This window comes from Pristiophorus japonicus, chromosome 22 (assembly GCF_044704955.1).
Source record: "Pristiophorus japonicus isolate sPriJap1 chromosome 22, sPriJap1.hap1, whole genome shotgun sequence".
Taxonomy (NCBI): Eukaryota; Metazoa; Chordata; class Chondrichthyes; family Pristiophoridae; genus Pristiophorus; species Pristiophorus japonicus.
The window spans coordinates 41,194,697-41,212,566 of record NC_091998.1 but is presented as its reverse complement, the minus strand read 5'-3'; the positions used below and the strand labels follow the sequence as shown (position 1 = coordinate 41,212,566).

Genomic DNA, 17,870 nt, shown 5'->3' with positions numbered 1-17,870 from the left:
TTGTGATCAGGGACATACCTAGGCAATTTTCCACATTGTCCAGTGCCAGTGTTGTAGTTGTACTGGAACAGCTTGGTGGAGGTGCAGCTAGTTCTGGTGCACAAGTCTTCAGCACTACAGCCAGGATGTTGTCGGGACCCATAGCCCCTGCTATATCCAGTGTGTTCAGCTGTTTCTTGATATCACGTGAAGTGAATTGAATTGGCTGAAGACTGGCATCTGTGAAGATGGATACCTCAGGAGGAGACCAAGATGGAGTATCCACTCGACTCTTTTGGCTGAAGATAGTTGCGAAAGCTTCAGCCTTGTCTTTTGCACTCGTGCTGGGTTCCGCCATCATTGAAGATGGGGGTGTTCATGGAGCCACCTCCTCCCGTTAGTTGTTTAATTGTCCATCACCATTCATGACTGGATGTGGCAGGACTGCAGAGCTTTGATCTAATCGTTGGTTGTGGGATCACTTAGCTCTATCTATATGCTTCTGTTGTTTAGCATGCATGTAGTCCTAACCAGGTTGGCACCACATTTTTAGGTATGGCTGGTGCTGCTCCTGGCATGCTCTACTCATTGAAAGTGTCTCTCACTTCATAACAGTCTGATATATTTTCTGATTTTATATGATCGCCTGGCTTGCCGGTAATGGTAGAGTGAGGGATATGCCAGGCTTTGAGGTTATAGATTGTGGTGGAATACAATTATGTTGCTGCTGATGGCCCACAGTGCCTCATGGTTGCCCAGTTGTGAACTGTTCTAAATCTAACCCATTTAGCGTGGTAATAGTGTCACACATACGATGGAGGGTGTCCTCAGTGTGAAGATGGGACTTCATTTCCACAAGAACTGTGCGGTGGTCACTTCTACCAATACTGCACAGATGCATCTGTGACAGGTAGAGAAGGACAGGGTTTTTCCCCTGTTTTGGTTCTCTCACCACCTGCCACAAACCCAGTCTGGCAGCTACGACCTTCAGATGTCAGCCAGCTTGGTCAGTCGTGGTGCTACCAAGCCACTCTTGGTGATGGACGTTGAAGTTCCCCACACAGAGTACATTCTGGGCTACTTCCAAGTGGTGTTCAACATGGAGGAGTACTGTTCATCAACTGAGGGCAGTAGGTGGTCATCAGTAGGCGCTTTCTTTGCCCATGTTTGACCTGATGCCTGGAGTCAATGTTGAGGACTCCCAGAGCCACTCCCTCCCGACTGTGCCTCCACCTCATGTCCTGCACATGTGAAAGGACATACCTAGGGATGGTGATGGACGTTAGGATGTTAGCTGATAGGTCTGATTCTGCGAGTATGACTATATTGGCTGTTGCTCTCCCAATCAGCTCTCCCAATTGTGGCACAAGTCCCCAGATGTTAGTGAGAAGAACTTTTCAGGGTCAACTGGGAAAGGTGTGCCTTTATAGTGTCCAATTCTGATGCCTAGATTGATGCCGGGTGGCCTGTCCGGTTTTATTCTTATAAGGAAATATTAGGACTGGTGCCTAATGAATGAAGAAAATCGGGGATACACAGAGGTCAGAATTGGAGGAGCACAGAGATCTCGGAGAGTCGTAGGGCTGGAGGAGGTTGAAGAGATAGGGAGGGGCGAGGCCATGGAGATGATTGTTTCCTGTCCAAGAATTTCTTTATCTATTTGGAATCAACAACAACAACTTGTATTTATACAGTGCTTTTAATTGGGAAAAACATCTCAAGGCACTTCTTAAAGCATAATCAGAGACAAGTGGATGCTGAGCCAAAGGAGATATTTGAATTGGTTAAAGAGGTGTGTTTTGAGGCGGGTCCTAAACGAGGAACAAAGATGGAGAGGCAGAGAAGTTTCGGGAGGAAATTCCAGAGTAGGACCTATATGGCTGAAGGGATGGCCATCAATGTAGGGCTAAGCGGGGGTGGGAGGTGAGGGGGTGGTGGGGGCATGCGGAGGATGCATACGACCAGAATCATCAAAAGCACAGAAACAAAAACTAATATTTAGGGATAGTTGAAATCTCTGGAGCCGCTATATCTGAGTCAGCTTTGTCAGATGCATATTAGTTTGAAGATTCTTATGTGTTTTGGATGTAACCTTTTATGGCAGTCTTCTGCTTTGGCCAAAATACTTGAAAGACCTTGGCAGCCCAGTATTTCCTTTTAAGTCCGAAACAATTCCCTTATCTCAACTCCACACATTTCATGTCTCGATTGCAACAGAGTTACATAGTTACTGCTCTGTTTGTAGCCTCCGTAACTAAAACATGTTTAATTCTCCTGAGTGCTGAGTATTGATGAAAATCCACATCCTTTCTTTCAGAACATAGCTATAAAATGATTTTCTGCCACCATGCACACTATAAACCAAAACTTTTATATAGAATACTTTCACTTTAACTCGTCACCATACTTGCTTCAGACTTAATTGAGACAATCCAAATTGATGCAAAGCAATCTTTTAAAGAAAATTCCGTATGGTTAGTTGGACCGTTTAAGAACTTTTGAATTTTTAACTATTTTAATGTTCGCAAAATCCAAATGTAAGTGGCGTTTGGGCACCAGTGAGCATCTTAATTTAAGTAGATGCCAGATATTGCCCTCACCGATGGCATATGTTCCACTGGAGTTTCACTCACATCTTGTGAAAGCAATTGTGAGGAATGAGAGGTATGCTTGCTTGTGTACCACAAGATCTTCACATGGAAGCCCAATAAAGCTTTGCTGAGCCGAGGAGGAAGTTCTTCTCTCAGAGGGTCGTGAATCTTTGGAATTCTCTATCCCAGAGAGCTGTGGAGGTTGAGTCATTGAATATATTCGAGGCTGAAATAGACAGATTCTTAAACTACAGGGGAGTTAAGGGTTATGGGGAACAGGCGGGAAAGTGGAGTTGAGGCCAAGATCAGATCAGCCATGATCTTATTGAATAGCAGAGCAGGCTGTTTTCTGTGAAGTGTAGTCACAGTTGTAATGTAGGAACATGGTAGCCAATTTGTGCACAGCAAGCTCCCACAAACATCATTGTGATAATAACCAGATCATCTGTTTTTTTGTGATGATGATTGAGGGATAACTATTGGCCAGGACACTGGGGTAACTCTCCTGCTCGTTTTAGAAATAGTGCCATGGGATTTTCCACCTGAGAGGGCAGATGAGGCCTCAGTTTAATTTCTCATCCAAAAGACAGCACCTCCGACAGTGCAGCACTCCCTCAGCACTGCACTGAAGTGTCAGCCTAGATTTTTGTGCTCAAGTCTGTGGAGTTGGTCTTGAACTCACAACCTTCTGACTCAGAGATGAGAGTGCTACCCACTGCGGCATGGCTGACATGTTTTATATGTCTTTTATATTTTCAGACTTGGATTTTTGCATGCTATCTTTCTATATATGCAACCATTCTCAACGACATCTTGTCCTGCATTCTTGGGCCTCCCACTTGTCTGCTGATGCTTTCTGCTGTACTTCAGGAGTAAGTAACTGTCTTGTGTCATGCTATCCTATTTATGCTATATTATGGAAAATGCAGGCTTTTATCCATAGGAAACTCAGTCTGCTTTGGAAATGGCTTTTATTCTGTGAACACGTTAAAAGCGGTGGGAGAAAACCTTAATAGTAACAGTGATATTTTGCAAGTGGGTTAGAAAACATTGGGACAGAATTAACATCTTGTGCCCTTCAATCTTTCTTTTTCCACTCAGCCTGATTATTTATCATAGAGTGAAAGAAAAATAATTTTTGACAGTTAACAAAATGTTCATGTTCCAAAAGACATTCAACACCCACAAGGGTTAACCTGTGGCATTTCATTTCAGTGATGTAATTTTGAAAACATTATAGGGGAGAAATTCATTTTAGCCAGTAAAGTTGCTGGACACCAGTAACTGGAGTTAATGGTCGCTGAAAATGGCTGCAACGCTAACGGAACAAAATACATTTGGGGGAATTGTTGGTGCTGCATTTACCTGCCTGCAACGCCGTCCTAGTGCCATTATTAGTGGCATCCGGCTGAAGTTTGTGTGCAGGAGTGACGATCGAGCTTCACACAGCCTCTGGAAGCAAGGCTGTGGAGCTCGCATGGAATTGTGGGCAATGAAGAGGTCTGAGAATTAAAGCGGCCATACACACTGAAGCAATACAAATTAAAATGAAGTGAAACAATGCCATTTTAAGCGCTTTCAGCCATTAAAAAAAATTAACGTTAAAAAGTCCCAAATGTGATTATTTATCTCTTAAAGCTGAATTCCCTTCCTAACATCAAAAAATGGAAAAACTGCCTCAGCACTAACACAAATGGCTCAGCAACCCAGGGAAAGGACACCCAAGGTCTCGCACGCAGCACTCCAGCTTTCTCAACACCGCCCGCCATGTTAGGCAGATTAAATTTACACTGCATCATATGTTCCACAATTCAAACTTTTGGAAGGATTGTCTTTTTTGCTATTTAATTGAGCAGATGTGATTAGTAATGCAATAAAATTCTTGTATTGCCGACCATAATATTATGCCTATTAGTGTATGCATAGCTGGATAAATTACCTTGCCGGTTAATTGATAGTGTAACAATATGCTCTCTTCCTCCTCCCAATAATAAACACTAGAAACAATATGTTTTTTTTGTTTTAATAAGAACAATTACATACAAAGATACTGCTTGTCTCCAAGAAGCACCTCACCACCCTTGGGTGTAGCAACATTTGCTTTCTGAATCCATATAAAATGTTCTGGAGTTGAAGCCGTTCTTGTCAGTGCAGTCTCTCAGCTGTTTCCTCATATTGAATTCTAAAGTCTGCTATTGTTCAACAATCTTAAAGGAAGGCGATACACAGACGCTTGTGTGATCCTGGTTTCCTTTTAAGGCGCCTCTTTTTGCCATTGGCCCATGTTATAAAAATAGCTTATATAATGATTGTGCACTGGAGTCATATTAGTTAAGGTTAGTTTTGGAATTGTTCGTAGGAGTAGAGGCAATTGGAAAAATGTAATTACTTTGCATTTTGCTATTTATGGGCATATTGTAGCCACACTAGTCCGCTGGCTTAGTTCAAAACAGCCTAACTTTGAAAATTCAGTTCAAGTCCTACCCTTCGCATATTTATAGTTAAAAATAAAACTCACTTAAGGTCTTAAATACCAAGAAACACTGGAAAAGTTTGCACTGTAGACTTCCAATCCTCCTTCGATATGGGGCTGGTGCCAGAGGACGGGAGAACTGCAAATATTACATCCTTTTTCAAAAAAGGGTATAAGGATAAACCCAGCAGCTGCAGGCCAGTCAGTTTAACCTCGGTAGTGGGGAAGCTTTTAGAAATGATAATCTGAGACAAAATTAACCACTTGGACTAATTAAGGAAAGCCAGCACGGATTTGTTACAGGCAAATTGTATTTAACTAACTGATTGAGTTTTTTGATGAGGTAACAGAGAGTGTTGATGGTTGATGTGGTGTACACGGACTTCCAAAAGGCATTTGATAAAGTGCCACATAATAGGCCTGCCAGCAAAGTTGAAGCCCATGGAATAAATAGGACAGTGGCAGCATGGATACAAAATTGGCTAAGTGACAGGAAACAAAGAGCCAATGGTGAATGGTTGTTTTTCAGACTGGAGGAAGGTATACAGTGGTATACCCCAAGGGTCGGTAGTAGGGCCACTGCTTTTCTTGATATTTATTAATGACTTAAACTTAGACTTAGACAGGGTAGAATTTCAAAATTTGCAGATGACACAAAACTTGGAATTATCATGAACAGTGAGGAGGACAGTGATAGACTTCAAAAATACGTAGACACGCTGGTGGAATGGGCGGACATGTGCCAGATGAAATTTAACGCAGAAAAGTGCAAAATGATACATTTTGGTAGAAAAACAAGGAGAGGTAATATTAACTCAAAGGTACAATTCTAAAGGGGGCGCAGAAACAGAGAGACCTGGGGGTATATGTGCACAAATCATTGAAGGTGGCAGGGCAAGTTTAGAAAGCGATTTTAAAAAGTGTATGGGACCCTGGGCTTCATAAATAGAGGCACAGGGTACAAAAGCAGGAAGTTATGATGAACCTTTATAAAACACTGGTTCGGCTTCAACTGGAGTATTATGTCCAATTCTGGGCACCGCACTTTAGGAAGGATGTGAAGGCCTTAGAGAGGGTGTAGGAAAGATTTACCACAATGGTTCCAGGGATGAGGGACTTCAGTTACATGGAAAGATTGGAGAAGCTGGGGTTGTTCTCCTTAGAGCAGAGAAGGTTGAAAGAATAAAAATCATGAGGGGTCTAGACAGAATAGATAGAGAAAAACTGTTCCCATTGACAGAATAGTCAAGAACCAGAGGACACAGTTTAAGGTGATTGGCAGAAGAACCAAAGGCGACATGAGAAAATACCTTTTTACACAGCGGGTGGTTATGATCTGGAATGCGCTGCCTGAAAGGGTGGTGGAGGCAGATTCAATTGTGGCTTTCAAAAGGGAGTTGGATAAGTACCTGAAGGAAAAAAAAATTGCAGGGATACATGGAAAGGGTGGGGGGAGTGGGACTAGCTTAAGTGTTCTTCCAGAGAGAAGGCACAGGCTCGACGGGCTGAATGGTCTCCTATGTTGTAACTATTCTATGATTCTGTAGCAGATATAGTGACTCATGCATATCTCCCATTATTTTACTTTTGTTTTTATACAAAATTTTCAAAAAACATTTTCAAAAAAGATTTAACTGACAATGCCTTGATGTCCTAACTTTATACACATTTCTCTGTTTAAACGTCTTGCTTATTTTAAGGAGTATTACTCCAGAGGTCAATAACAGCACATTGCAAAGCTGCAAAATGAATCCTAAATTACTGTTTGCCTTACCCTTTAAATCCACAGAATTCTACCTCCATTTTGTAGTCACCGTATGAAGTTCATGTTTTTATTAGTTATCTCCCCGCAGCTCTGATGAATTCGCTGTTTAAACAAACAAGTAGCTGACCCGTAAAAACCAAGACGGTCTCAAATTCAATCCCTGGTTGGTGCTTTGTAAACTAGTATGAAATGGGGCAGCAGTTGGAACGGTACAGTTGGCCTCAGTGTTAAGGAAGGGTAAATCAATCAGGGTTTCTGGGTTCTGATCACCATCTAGTGATCCCTACTGGAAGTGCATTCTGTTCACCTATCATGGTCAAAAGGTTCTTCTGAGCCTCTCTGCTCTGGTGCGTACATAACAAATGGCTATTCGGGAGAGATACTGAATGGCTCTGACACCCTGGAACAATACTGCGGTAATGAGGAGATGGTCAGGCAGAAAAGGTTAGTTTGCGGGGGGGGGCTGGTGGTGTGGTGGGGCAATGAAAAGTGAGTGAACTAGGAAATGCTGTGACTGTCCTTTTACCTCTGGGACCTGTCCTTCACTCTAGCCCAGACTGAAATGTAATGAAAGCATCCTCATACTGTGCAAGGATCTTGTTTGAAATGAGTTTGGACAGTGTGATCCCATTTGCTTCTGAGTGCAGTCTCTCCCTATTTTGGCATTGATCTGGCAACCTTAGCTATAAGATTGGCTGATGTTGGAAATGGAAATTTCTGCATTAAGACGTGCTCTTCTAAGGCTGCGGCTTAAAGCATTTTATTGGGACAGTGTAGCGGCTTTGTTCTGCAGCAGGCTATACCAGATCTGGGTTTGCTTGGAGCTAACAAACATACCCAGGTCAGTTTTAACGAGTTCACGCTGTGTTTTTCAAGTGAAAAACTGATCATAAGAACATAACAACATAAGAAATAGGAGCAAGAGTAGGCCATTTGGCCCCTCGAGCCTGCTCCGCCATTTAATAAGATCATGGCTGATCTGATCATGGACTCAGCTCCACTTCCCTACCCGCTCCCCATAACCCTTTATTCCCTTATCACTCAAAAATCTGTCTATCTCCATCTTAAATATATTCAATGATCCAGCCTCCACAGGGGCAGAGAATTTAACAGATTTATAACCCTCTGAGAGAAGAAATTCCTCCTCATCTCAGTTTTAAATGGGCGGCTCCTTATTCTGAGACTATGCCCCCTAGTTTTGGTTTCCCTATGAGTGGAAATATCCTCTCTGTATCCACCTTGTCGAGCCACCTCATTATCTTATATGTTTCGATAAGATCACCGCTCATTCTTCTGAACTCCAATGAGTATAGGCCCAAACTACTCAACCTATCTTCATAAGTCAACCCCCCTCATCGGCGGAATCAACCTGGTGAACCTTCGCTGAACAGCCTCCAAGGCAAGTGTATCCTTCCTTAAATACAGAGACCAAAGCTGTATGCAGTAGTCTAGGTGTGGCCTCACCAATATCCTGTAGCAGGACTTCTCTGCTTTTATACTCTATCCTCTACATACTGCTAATATCCCTGAACAGAACAATGAACTAAAATGTACTTTTTATTACTGAACTTAATACTACAAAATAAATGTTGGTTTCAAATATTTATTCAGAAACACTACTTTACTTTTTGATACATAGGGGATAAAATGTCTCCTCTGACTATTTTTTGCAAAAAGATTGGTGTAACTATGGTTCCCATTTTATGCTCTCTGACGTTTTTGCGAAGATTAGCAAATGGTGTAATTTTATTTCCATAGACAGCTGCATTTCTCTCATATGTTGGTCTCAAAACCATGGAGATAAAAAATGTATACAGTTATAATGTCAAAAAAGTACAAACTAGTATATACTATTTGTTAACATTAAAAATATTAATTTCTAATTTGAATGTAAGATGGACAAGAGTGAGATTCAATTCACTTCTGAAATGAATTAAATTTTTATACTGCTCAGAGTTATCCAATTGATCTTTTAAGGAATGACTGTATTTTAATTCTGGCCACCTCCTACATACAGTTTATTCATCACACATGTGTGGGTTGGCTAATTGTGGAAACAATTTCTGTATTCCCAGTTGCTACCGTCGTTGGCTTTATGATGTCCGTCACGATATTTATCTCAACTTTTCATCTAAACTAAATGAACAATCATCCTGAGAAATACAGGAAGTATAATAAACTGATTTTTGTTTAAACATTTGAGGCTTTTTGTTATGATCTTGTTGAATGGCGGTGCAGACTCGAAGGGCCGAATGGCCTACTCCTGCATCTATTTTCTATGTTTCTATGTTATTTGCATGTAGCGTTTGAGGTCATGACTTCCCTGCAGAACTATTAATCATAGAAAAGTATTGAGTATCCACTACTGCCTGCATGTTGCACAGGGTCCTGTTCTAAATTGACACTTTTCTTCAATCTAGGCTGAGGTAATTAATTGATGTCATGTAAAAATATGATGTATTTATCGGCTGCTCATCAATAATAATTCGAAGATATTTCACGGAGGGGTAAGGGACAGCGTTATCACTACTGCAATCTGATTAGTCCCATTCATTTGCACAAGTATGCTGTTTATTGTCGGAGCGAAAGTCCGCATTACCTGAGTACCTGAAATGTTCCTTCTGGGCAGTCTGTGGGATCAGCACAAGATATGTTAAAGCAGCTTTCTGCTAAGCATGTGTTGTAAATTGTGTAAACAGGCCTAAAAGCAAGGATATCACGTGTAGTGAGTTGGTCTTACCGCAGGAGAAGGGTCCACAGCAAGATAGGGAATGGAAGACCAGCAGGAAGAGCAGTGCAAGAAAGATAGTGCAGGGGTCCCCTGTGGTCATCCCCCTGCAAAACAGACACACTGCTTTGAGTACTGTTGGGGAGGATGACTCATCAGGGGAGGGCAGCAGCAGCCAAGTTCATGGCACCGTAGGTGGCTCTGCTGCAAAGGAGGGCAGGAAAAAGATTGGGAGCGCGATAGTGATAGGGGATTCGATGGTGAGGGGAATAGATAGGCGTTTCTGCGGCCGCAACCGAGACTCCAGGATGGTATGTTGCCTCCCTGGTGCAAGGGTCAAGGATGTCTCGGAGCGGGTGCAGGACATTCTGAAATGGGAGGGAGAACAGCCAGTTGTCGTGGTGCACATTGGTACCAACGACATAGGTAAAAAAAGGGATGAGGTCCTACGAAAAGAATTTAAGGAGCTAGGAGCTAAATTAAAAAGTAGGACCTCAAAAATAGTAATCTCGGGATTGCTACCAGTGCCACGTGCTAGTCAGAGTAGGAATCGCAGGATAGCACAGATGAATACATGGCTTGAGCAGTGGTGCAGCAGGGAGGGATTCAAATTCTTGGGGCATTGGAACCGGTTCTGGGGGAGGTGGGATCAGTACAAACCGGACGGTCTGCACCTGGGCAGGACCGGAACCAATGTCCTCGGGGGAGTGTTTGCTAGTGCTGTTGGGGAGGAGTTAAACTAATATTGCAGGGGGATGGGAACCTATGCAGGGAGACAGAGGGAGACAAAAATGAGGCAAAAGCAAAAGACAGAAAGGAGATGAGGAAAAGTTGAGGGCAGAGAAACCCAAGGCAAAGAACAAAAAGGGCCACTGTACAGCAAAATTCTAAAAGGACAAAGGGTGTTAAAAAAGCAAGCCTGAAGGCTTTGTGTCTTAATGCAAGGAGTATCCGCAATAAGGTGGATGAATTAACTGTGCAAATAGATGTTAACAAATATGATGTGATTGGGATTATGGAGACGTGGCTCCAGGATGATCAGGGCTGGGAACTCAACATCCAGGGGTATTCAACATTCAGGAAGGATAGAATAAAAGGAAAAGGAGGTGGGGTAGCATTGCTGGTTAAAGAGGAGATTAATGCAATAGTTAGGAAAGACATTAGCTTGAATGATGTGGAATCTATATGGGTAGAGCTGCAGAACACTAAAGGGCAAAAATCGTTAGTGGGAGTTGTGTACAGACCTCCAAACAGTAGTAGTGATGTTGGGGAGGGCATCAAACAGGAAATTAGGAGTGCATGCAATAAAGGTGCAGCAGTTATAATGGGTGACTTTAATATGCACATAGATTGGGCTAGCCAAACTGGAAGCAATATGGTGGAGGAGGATTTCCTGGAGTGCATAAGGGATGGTTTTCTAGACCAATATGTCGAGGAACCAACTAGGGGGGAGGCCATCTTAAACTGGGTGTTGTGTAATGAGAGAGGATTAATTAGCAATCTCATTGTGTGAGGCCCCTTGGGGAAGAGTGACCATAATATGGTGGAATTCTGCATTAGGATGGAGAATGAAACAGTTAATTCAGAGACCATGGTCCAGAACTTAAAGAAGGGTAACTTTGAAGGTAGGAGACATGAATTGGCTAAGATAGATTGGCTAATGATACTTAAGGGGTTGACTGTGGATGGGCAATGGCAGACATTTAGAGACCGCATGGATGAATTACAACAATTGTACATTCCTGTCTGGCGTAAAAATAAAAAAGGGAAGGTGGCTCAACCGTGGCTATCTAGGGAAATCAGGGATAGTATTAAAGCCAAGGAAATGGCATACAAATTGGCCAGAAATAGCAGCGAACCTGGGGACTGGGAGAAATTTAGAACTCAGCAGAGGAGGACAAAGGGTTTGATTAGGGCAGGGAAAATGGAGTACGAGAAGAAACTTGCAGGGAACATTAAGGCAGATTGCAAAAGTTTCTATAGGTATGTAAAGAGAAAAAGGTTAGTAAAGACAAACGTAGGTCCCCTGCAGTCAGAATCAGGGGCAGTCATAACGGGGAACAAAGAAATGGCAGACCAATTGAACAAGTACTTTGGTTCAGTATTCACTAAGGAGGACACAAACAACCTTCCGGATATAAAAGGGGTGAGAGGGTCTAGTAAGGAGGAGGAACTGAGGGAAATCTTTATTAGTCGGGAAATTGTGTTGGGGAAATTGATGGGATTGAAGGCCGATAAATCCCCAGGGCCTGATGGACTGCATCCCAGAGTACTTAAGGAGGTGGCCTTGGAAATAGCGGATGCATTGACAGTTATTTTCCAACATTCCATTGACTCTGGATCAGTTCCTATCGAGTGGAGGGTAGCCAATGTAACCCCACTTTTTAAAAAAGGAGGGAGAGAGAAAGCAGGGAATTATAGACCGGTCAGCCTGACCTCAGTAGTGGGTAAAATGATGGAATCAATTATTAAGGATGTCATAGCAGCGCATTTGGAAAATGGTGACATGATAGGTCCAAGTCAGCATGGATTTGTGAAAGGGAGATCATGCTTGACAAATCTTCTGGAATTTTTTGAGGATGTTTCCAATAAAGTGGACAAAGGAGTACCAGTTGATGTGGTATATTTGGACTTTCAGAAGGCTTTCGACAAGGTCCCACATAGGAGATTAATGTGCAAAGTTAAAGCACATGGGATTGGGGGTAGTGTGCTGATGTGGATTGAGAACTGGTTGTCAGACAGGAAGCAAAGAGTAGGAGTAAATGGGTACTTTTCGGAATGGCAGGCAGTGACTAGTGGGGTACCGCAGGGTTCTGTGCTGGGGCCCCAGCTGTTTACATTGTACATTAATGATTTAGACGAGGGGATTAAATGTAGTATCTCCAAATTTGCGGATGACACTAAGTTGGGTGGCAGTGTGAGCTGCGAGGAGGATGCTATGAGGCTGCAGAGTGACTTGGATAGGTTAGGTGAGTGGGCAAATGCGTGGCAGATGAAGTATAATGTGGATAAATGTGAGGTTATCCACTTTGGTGGTAAAAACAGAGAGACAGACTATTATCAGAATGGTGACAGATTAGGAAAAGGGAAGGTGCAACGAGACCTGGGTGTCATGGTACATCAGTCATTGAAGGTTGGCATGCAGGTACGGCAGGCGGTTAAGAAAGCAAATGGCATGTTGGCCTTCATAGCGAGGGGATTTGAGTACAGGGGCAGGGAGGTGTTGCTACAGTTGTATACAGTTTTGGTCTCCTAACTTGGGGAAGGACATTCTTGCTATTGAGGGAGTGCAGCGAAGATTCACCAGACTGATTCCCAGGATGGTGGGACTGACCTATCAAGAAAGACTGGATCAACTGGGCTTGTATTCACTGGAGTTCAGAAGAGTGAGAGGGGACCTCATAGAAACGTTTAAAATTCTGACGGGTTTGGACAGGTTGGATGCAGGAAGAATGTTCCCAATGTTGGGGAAGTCCAGAACCAGGGGTCACAGTCTAAGGATAAGGGGTAAGCCATTTAGGACCGAGATGAGGAGAAACTTCTTCACCCAGAGAGTGGTGAACCTGTGGAATTCTCTACCACAGAAAGTAGTTGAGGCCAATTCACTAAATATATTCAAAAGGGAGTTAGATGAAGTCCTTACTACTCGGGGGATCAAGGGGTATGGCGAGAAAGCAGGAAGGGGGTACTGAAGTTTCATGTTCAGCCATGAACTCATTGAATGGCGGTGCAGGCTAGAAGGGCTGAATGGCCTGCTCCTGCACCTATTTTCTATGTTTCTATGTTTCTATATCTTCGCAGGAATGTAAAATAGAAGAATGTGTAAGAGTCATTCGGCCATATCTGTAATGGTCTGTAGTCTGTATTGTGTCAGCTTTGTCACTTGTGTTTAGGAGAATGGGAAGACTTTCTCACGGCAATTAGATCACTTCTGGTCATGGCAATGAAATAATTCGAACAGTTTCTGCCGTTTTATTAGCAGGTTTTCAATGATGATAAAAGGATTGGAAAATTAGGATACTGGAGATGGGCTTCAATGGACCTTTTCTGTTTGTTGGGTTCATGTTGTTATTCTGTTTGCAGTTGTATGTATCTTTGATGTACTATGATTTAATGATGTTATGCATGGAATGTCATATCAAAGGTGAAACTTAATATAAGAGATGTGAGTGAACTACTGTTCAGCAGCTCCTACAGGAATCATGAAGTGTGATGTCTCACAGAGCTCCCACACTGGCTTTGTGAAGTATGGAATTTCAATAAGTCCTGATCCTGCATTGCAACAACTGAATGTGTATGTAATCTGGCGTTTAAAGTAACGACATGAAAAAGAACAATAAAGAAGTCCAACATTTATAATCCTCAATTTTCTCCTAAAAGCACTGAATTGTGAGGGAATAAAGTTGCACAGCTCACTGATACCTTGCTCAAGTGGGCACTTTTTACGTGTGAGCCTAGGCACGGAGTATTAGCAGGCTATTTGTTCATTAAGGGGTATAGCAACCAAGTCAACCCTCGCCTGATGTCCAGCTAGGGTCACTGAACAGCTCAACACCAGGTAAAAAATGGGCACTAGAGGTAAGTGCACTGTTAGCAAACTTCCCTGGAAGAGGTGGTCATCGGCATTGGCACCTTGCCAATTGAGATAAGCTTCTAAAAACAAATGTCATTGGTCCACTTTGCCACCATTCACATTTTAATAAGTAAAAAGAGCTATAATTTCAGCTCTTTTCAATCCTTAAAAAGTTGCAGGTGAACCGTGCTCAATGCATTTGTTTGACTATTCATGTATGCAGCTCTACCATCTCTAAATTCACAATGATATGAGCAGACAGTGACAACATGAATCCTTGCATTGTTACATCGAGGTTACAGGACAGAAACAGGCCATTCACCCAAGTGGTCTTTGGTGGCATTTATGCTCCACATGAGCCTGCTCCCATTGTGAAAGTTGAGCTGATGCAGTGTATTCTTTATTTCAGTATGAAAGTATTCTTTTTTTATATGTCTCTTTTTCTTCTCTTTTTATCTTTTTAGAACTACTTAAAATTATTGTTTTCAATTGGCTTTTATAGATAAAGTGCCACTTTTTAAGACTACAAGAAATGTCAGATGAAAAAAGGTCTATTGAAGCCCATCTCCAGTATCCTAATTCTCCAATCCTTTTATCATCATTTAAAACTTGCTAATAAAACTGCAGAAACATGCACTTTTGAAATGTTTGATTTGTGTGAATGTAATTGTATTAATGGGAATAAGAAAATAAGCTAGTTAACATTTATAAATGTTAAAAAAGTTAATACAAAATTCTGTTTTGAAACTGGTTTGACAACAAGAGGGAAAGGCAAATTTAGTAAAAAGAAAGACTTGCATCTATATGAGTCTAGAACGAGGGGTCACAGTCTCAGGATAAGGGGTTGGCCATTTAGGACTGAGATGAGATCAATTGTTTCACTCAGAGGGTGGTGAATCTTTGAAATTCTCTACCCCAGAGTGCTATGGATGTATAGTCATTGAGTATATTCAAGGCAGAGATCAATAGATTTTTGAATATTAAGGGAATGAAGGGATTATGGAGATTGGGCAGGAAAGTAGAGTTGAGAGAGAAGATCAGCCATGATCTTATTGAATGGCGGAGCAGGCTCGAGGGGCCGAGTGACCTACTCCTGCTCCAAATTCTTACGTTCTTATAAAGCGCCTTTCATGAACTCAGAACGTCCCAAAGCACTTTACAGTCAATAAAGTACTTCTGAAGTGTAGTCACTGTTTTAATGTAGGAAATTCAGCAACTAATTTGAACATAGCAAGCTCCCATAAACAGCAATGTGATAAATAATCAGATTATATGTCTTTTGTTATGTTGATTAAGGAATAACTATTAGCCAGCCAGGACTTGTGACCATGTACTAGAGAAACTGATATTTTTGGTGTGTGAGAACGGGTTTCAATTATGAAATGGAATTGTAGATTCCATCTCTTTCTTGTAAAACCATAACATCCAGAGTGCACTGTGATAACACAGATCATATGAAAATCAGACAGAAAAAAATATACGGTCCAACAGTGTAACATGAACAGCGAGCAAAACATCAAAATAAAAAAAATACACATTTTTTCAGCATTTCATATATTTTTAATTAAAACCCTGAGGTAAATGTGTCCGGAATGAGGTTTGCTTTATGTTGCTGGGGCAGACTGATGTTTGCATTGTGGCCACAGGGGATCTTTATCAACTCCTTTGATGTTGTTGACCTTGGACATTGCAGCAGTCAGTCAGGTCTGCACAGTGAGGAACAACCAGAAGTTCAAGGCTTTGGTGATTTAATATTCTACGCTGCAATTCTACAATGAAGACAGCTTCACTAAGAATAAGATAGTCACTGTGTGACGGCAGGCAGCAAATAATTATTTTATATTCATGCAATTAACTGAGAAATAAGGCGAGAGGGAAAAATAAATTGAAATTCTTATATTTTATGCAAAAATACAATTGTACCGAGGCAGCTATTTTATAATGTACATAATTGAGAATCAAAGTTTTTAGGAAAGGAAGAATAGAGCAGGTTCCTTAAATTTTAAGCAAGTTTTGTAATGCAATAGGTAAATACTGTTGTATCTGTGACATCAGCAATATGTGCAGTATTTTTACTGTGTGCAAATTTTGTAATATACTGATTCAATAAATCTGATGTATTACTGCGATGGGCAGACATCTGTTGCCTCGAGACTGTTGTAAGCATTAGTAACAAGCTTCAGTTCCTGGATCATCACTGAACAAGACCATGACATAACTACAACAAAAGTAAAATACTGCGGATGCTGGAAATCTGAAATAAAAATCAGAAAATGCTGGGAACACTCAGCGGGTCAGGCAGCATCTGTGGTGAGAGAAACAGAGTTAAAGTTTCAGGTCGATGACCTTTTGACAGAACTGGGAAAAAGTTAGAGATGTAACAGGTTTTAAGCAAGTACAGAGGCAGGGATAGGAGGAAAGAACAAAGGGGAAGATCTCAGATAGGGTGGAAGGCAGGAGAGATTAAAAGACAAAAGGGATGATGGTGCAAAAGTGGGTGGCAATGGAACAAGTAAAGAAACAAAAGATGGGTCTAGAAGAATAGCAGATCCAATGTTCCCGATGTTGGGGACACAGTCTAAGGATAAGGGGTAAGCCATTTAGGACTGAGATGAGGAGAAACTTCTTCACTCAGAGAGTTGTTAACCTGTGAAATTCCCTGCCGCAGAAAGTTGTTGATGCCAGTTCGTTGGATATATTCAAGAGGGAGTTAGATATGGCCCTTACAGCTAAAGGGATCAAGGGGTATGGAGAGAAAGCAGGAAAGGGGTACTGAGGTGAATGATCAGCCATGATCTTATTGAATGGTGGTGCAGGCTCGAAGGGCCGAATGGCCTACTCCTGCACCTATTTTCTATGTTTACCAAGACCGACTGTCCGAAAAAATGGTGGTGGAGGTTATGGTCTGAAATTGTTGAACTCAGTGTTGAGTCCAGAAGGCTGTAAAGTGCCCAATCGAAAGATGTTCCTCGAGTTTCATGACATAACTACTAGTTTTCATTTTTTTTAATTTCAAGTTTGTTGTCTGCCCATTTGTAGTCTGATTGTGTATACTGTACAGGGCACTTCAAAGGGAAGAAGAAATCTACAGAAAGGAGTGAGAAATGGGAATTTTAATCAAACACAGAGATGGCACTAAAAGTGAGAGCCATACAGAGAGAAAAAGGAGTAAGAGAGGGAGGCAAAACTGAGAGCCTCAGTGGAGCAGACTGATATTTGTAATGTTCTGTACAAATTCACCAGTAATGCCACAGGATTGTATGCGTGTAGATAATTAATAGAGTAATAATGGAGAGTGTGAATAAAATCGCGTGGAGGCTAGTTCGCTGGGAATTCATTATTCACGGAGTCTGCTTCGGAGTCCTGATTATATTTTCAGCCCTAAAAGAAACGTTTTGCAACTTCGCATTGTGCAATTATTCGTTATAATGAGTGTGTAACGGGCACATTTAGATAAAAACAATCTTGCTGAAAATATCTGTCCTCTGAAAACAAACTCCGACGTTTAGTGGAGACAAGATGCAAAAAAAGCTTCTGCTTCAAACCATCCATATTTCTTAACAAATTCTTTACTGTGAATTTTGAATAAAAAAATCTCCAATGCGAGTTCTGCATTCGAAGTGGAGTCTGAAGGGATGTAGGGGTTTAAATCTGAAGAGGTTTAAATTTAGCCCCTGGGCACATTTGTATGAAGTGGGAGGGCAGGGGATCTTAGGGCGCCAGGGCTGGGCTGATGTCATTCCTGTAGACTCCTCTGGGGT

The 17,870-nt window shown here is 41.8% G+C and overlaps 1 long non-coding RNA gene across 1 annotated transcript in view; it reads right to left on the bottom strand.

Annotated features, from left to right (window-relative positions):
• Positions 1-4,012, bottom strand: part of LOC139234963 (uncharacterized) — a 35,412-nt gene extending 31,400 nt beyond the window's left edge. Inside the window, exon 1 of the long non-coding RNA XR_011588375.1 lies at positions 3,936-4,012. This is a non-coding gene — a long non-coding RNA (uncharacterized lncRNA). The remainder of the gene's footprint in view (positions 1-3,935) is intronic.
• Between the last annotated feature and the right edge of the window lie 13,858 nt (positions 4,013-17,870).